Source organism: Callorhinchus milii, unplaced genomic scaffold (genome assembly GCF_018977255.1).
Source record: "Callorhinchus milii isolate IMCB2004 unplaced genomic scaffold, IMCB_Cmil_1.0 Scaffold10, whole genome shotgun sequence".
Lineage (NCBI taxonomy): Eukaryota > Metazoa > Chordata > Chondrichthyes > Chimaeriformes > Callorhinchidae > Callorhinchus > Callorhinchus milii.
The window spans coordinates 7,069,599-7,074,593 of record NW_024704751.1 but is presented as its reverse complement, the minus strand read 5'-3'; positions in this window follow the sequence as shown (position 1 = coordinate 7,074,593).

The following is a 4,995-nucleotide window of genomic DNA, read 5'->3' as shown; positions in this document are numbered from 1 at the left end:
AGAGAAAACTGGGAGCCCCCCATTACGCCTCCAACCCCAAACTAAGCTGGAGTCCCGTAGCGTAGTGGTTAGCGCACTCGCCTCGCGAGCGAGAGGACCCGGGTTCAATTCCCGGCCAGGCAGAGCGAAACCTCAGACAAGTTTCCTTACTCCACGCGTCTCTGTTTACCCAACAGTAAGTAGGAACACAGTCGTTAGTCAATTAGCGAATCGCTTTCTGAGGGTAATAATCTCTTATAATCATAAAAATAATTTGATGACTCAATCCACGGCTGTTTGCGGGGACGCTGCTGTGCAGAATTAGCTGCCGCGTTTCGCCCACACAACATACAGTCAGTTCACTTCACAGTATATTCCGCGAAGCGCTTTGAGACGTCTCAACCACCGGATAAGGGCGCTGCATGGAATGTAAGGATTATTACGTTTGCGGGACGTGGCTGGTGTGCGCAAATTGGCTGCAGCGGGTTTACCTAGGAACGCACAGTCACTACACTCGACAGTAAGAGTCCCGTGGAGCGCTCTGAGACTCCCTCCCGACGATGCGACGGGTGCTGTACCAAACGCGAGGATTATCACCGTTAATAATATTAATCGAACCCCACCAGGGGTTGGGAGCGAGCCTCGAGAGATGAAAGGGAGTCAGTGGGGGCTAAGCTTTCTCGCGATGCCAATCCCCTTCAACGTCAAAGAAAACACCAAGCGCAAACATCGATTAACCTTCGTGAACCAGATCCCTTCCGCCGGCGTCACAATGCTAACCCCCTTCACGCAGAAAACACTCTGTCAGTTTCAATCGTTCATCACATCGACCTTAAACATGTTTCGTGCCGATAATTTTTTTTTTGTAGTTTATTTGCGATCGTGGCTCGACAATACCTTGGGGGAGGGGAGGAGGGAGGGGGGGGGGGGTAGGGAGGGAGGGAGGGAGGGAGGAGAAAAGAAATTATCATTGGCGTCTGTCAGCAACCCAACAGCGAGCTTTGAAAGATATCCTGCTGAAATCGTGAAGCGAAAATGACAGGTCACAACAACCGGCAGGGTATTGTGTGAGAAGATTGAAAAGGTATTGAAAGGATGTTGGCTACATTCTGCAGGCGAGTGAAAAGAAAGCTCTCAAGGTAAAGGTTGGTAAAACGCGTTGCTGGTGTGTGTCAAACGATTTTCCTTTCTTTAGAGCTCGAAGAATTAATGAGAAATTCGCCGACAAAAAAAACACCCCCACCCACAGTCGATCCACTTTACCGCAAATCCGGTGAAGCTCTTTGAGACGTCTTTCTCTCTCTCTCTCTCTCTCTCTCTTTCTCTCCCCATGTGAAAGGAGCTGAGGATTATTATTTTTTGGTTGGTTTAACATCTCACCCAAAGGCGGACACCTCCAACAATGCACAGTCACTACAGTTTACAGTAAAAGTCACGTGGACTGCTTTGAGATGCCCTCTCGCCGTGCACTGGAGCATCAGCTTAAGACTATATGGGCTGCAAGTCCCCAGTGCGGTGGCTTGAACCCCCAGTCTTCTGACTCAGAGGCGAGAATGCTACCACTGAGCCACAGGCTCACGCACCAGTTAACTGCATAACGATCACGTCATTTCCAATCTATTTTATTTGGCAAAGGCGCTTTGAGACGTTTATTTCACACGAAAGGCGCTGATAAGATGCGGCTTATTATTCCGGCAATGGAAATGCAATGATCTGCTCTGACTCCTTATTATATTTTGATTAAAAAAAAAATCACCTTCAAAAAAATCAAACTCAAGAGCGAAGATTGAAATAGGTTTTGAAAGGAGAGTTCTTGAAAGCAGAGAGGAGAGCGTGGGTGTGGGTGAGACTGAGGCATAAGTAGAAGGAGTTTCAGGGAGTGGGGAAAAATTGAGTGTATCGCTCTTCCTCCCCATTCCCACCTTGACTGGGAAGTGGTGGGGGGGGGGGGGGCAAGAGGATAACATACTGCTAGCACACAGTAAAGTCCTGTGAGACATCACCGAGCTGTGCAAGGCACATATCAATTATATTGTTAAACAACGGTATCAGGACTCAAGTAAAGCCCTGTAGCTCAGTGGTTAGAGCAATCGCCTCGCAAGCGAGAGAACCCGGGTTCGATTTCCGGGCTGGATGCAACCTGAGGCGAGTTTCCTTTACTGCACAGACGCCTCTGTTTGCCGAGCAGCAAGTAGGAACCCGGTTGTTAGTTGATTGGGGGAATCGCTTTACCGGGGTCGTAAACCCTTCAAAAAGGAAAATACTGGTCACTCAATCCACGACAGCGCTGCGTGCAAGTAACTGCCGCGTTTCGACACAACAGTCAGTCGATTGACTTTACAGTATATCCTGTGAAGCGCTTTGAGACGTCTCAATGACGTGACAAGGCTACCAAATTATCAAATGCAAGGATTATTATTATGAAAGCCGGGAAGTGGGGGAGGGAGGGAGGGAGTTGGGTGTGTGGGGGGGTGGGTGGGGGGGCGTGCGGTGTCGAGGCCGGAATTTGGGATTGATTTTAAGACACCGCTCGGTGCTGTGATGGCAGGAGGTTCAGACTAGGATTCTGGAAGAATCGCTACCCGAGCAGAGTGAGTCCCCGCGTCGACACGGAGCGAGGCGTTACCCGAACGAGGTTCTCTCCTAAAGAGGCTGCCAGACAAACCTCAGGAGATTTAGCGTCATTAGCGGGAGCTCCTCCGCGTTTCATTCGTCGCAGCTCGTTACCCTGAGCCAGCCTTCGCTCTCTCGCTCTCTCTCGCCTTTCAAAATCCGAGCGACTAATTTGTTGAAGAAACGGCAGCAGGGGATCGCCGCTAACTATTTGACGTCGTAGCTCTGTGATGGAGCTTCAATTAACGGCGCGCGGAATTAACCGCTGCTTTGAACCTCACGCTTTTCTTCCACGTGTTGCACCAGGGCAGGATTCAGCACTGCCAGTTACTGGAGAACTCCAGACCCTCGCCGTTTGAAGCACAGGAACATTACGCCTGCGCTGCTGTCTCACTGCCCTCACCCTGGAGCTCTCTGCTCTTAATCCTGTCCCCTGCTCTTTCTCCCTCCACCCCCTCCAAACCCCCACCCCCACACCGTGACTTTGTGTTAAAGCACACGTTTCATAGGTTTTTTTGTGAAAGTATCCACACACACACATCATCATAATAATAAATAATAATCGTCCTGATTCTATTTGACACGACGCCTTATCATGTCGTCGAGACGTCTCGAAGCGTTTCACAGGATAGTATACCGTAAAGCAAATTGACTGTGTATTTTTGTGGGTGAAATTTGCGCCAGCCAATTGTGCACAGGGATGTCCCGCAAACAGTCGTGGATTAAGTGACCAAATCATTTTTGATATATATATATATACCAACATACTACATGCTAACACACACACACTGAAATACACCCACACAAAATCACACATGCAAACTACATACATGCAAACCCACATAAATACTAACACAGACATATTAAACAGACTTACACACACACGCACACACACACATGCTAATACCCACATACTAACACTTAGGGTTAGGATCCCCATTGCTGGTTGACCTGAACGTGACTAGCACTGGTTACACTGTGATGTCTAAACCCTGGGCTTCGGGCTCAGTGTTCTCAATGTGACTCACTGATTTGGCATTAATCCATCTGGCATTGCGGATCTCCCCATCAAACACAGAGCAACCCGGCTATTAAATCCACACACCACCTTTGTCATACTACCCTTTGACTTGACAAACATAACTCATTGTAAACTCATGGGGAAATGGGATTAGAGTAGGGAGCTCCAGTGGGGGAATGAGCACTAGCACGGACACCGTGGAAAGAGCAGGGAATGGGGTTAAGAGTAGAGAGCTCCAGTGTGGGGTTGTGGGGGTCGGGGGAGCCAGTACCATCACAGACACGACAGATTCCTTCTGGGCCGTGAAGAGTAAACTTTCTACAATTCAAGAAGTGAAACAGACATTGAGAAGCGTCAACGAAATGGTTAACAAGCAAGAAAAAAAATGCATTTTGGGGTGGGGGGGGGGGGGGGGGGGGGGTTGGGTGGGGGAAGAGAGTAGGGAGGAGGTAGATTAGGTCAAGTGAAGTGAATCTGCAAATTGTGTTGGAAGCAGAGATAAAAGGATCAGCAGTGAAGTGAGTAAGTAAGCACCCTAGGGAGTCTCTGATGTTTGCAAAGCCCATGGCCAAAGCAATAACCTGACTGCAAAGGACCTGCTTGAAGAGACGAGTTTAACACAGGCCACGGAGCCTCACAAGCGAGAGGACCCAGGTTCAATTCCCGGGCGGGTCAGGGCGAAAACCTCAGGCAAGTTTCCTTATTGCACACGCACGCCTCTGCTTACCGAGCAGTAAGTAGGGACTCTGTTGTTAGTCGAATGGCGGATCGCTTTCCAGGGGTAATAATCCCTCCAGAGAGGAAAAAAAATATGGTCACCCAATGCACGACTGTTTGTAGGACACTGCTGTGCAGAAATTGACTGCCGCGTTTCGCCCACCAAAATACGCAGTCAATTCGCTTTTCAGTATATCCTGTGAAGCGCTTTGAGACGTCTCAATGACGTGATAAGGCGCTGTATCAAATGGAAGGATTATTAGTAATAATATTATTATAATAGACAGGGGGTTGCTGGCTGGGTGGGGGGGGGGTTTACTTTCTCAGTTTTGTTTAGCACTTACAGACAAAAACAAGAGTTTCTCCCCCCCCCCACCCGACCCTGGGAGACACTCCTCTGTGTCCAAGGCTAAAGAATCAAAGGCTTCTCTACTCACTAACACAGCAAACAGGAGGAGGCTGTTCAACTCATCGGATGCTCTATGACCAAACCAAACTGTGGTGGATCTTTCTGACCGTGTCGAGAAAGAGAGGCAGAGACACACGAAGAGCTTTGGGCACAGTTGAACGATTTTATTCACATCATGTCGGAAAATCGACAGCTCCAAAGGAAGGAAGGAAGGAAAGAAAGGCAGAGGAGAGGAAAAAGTGTGTGTGTGGGTGGG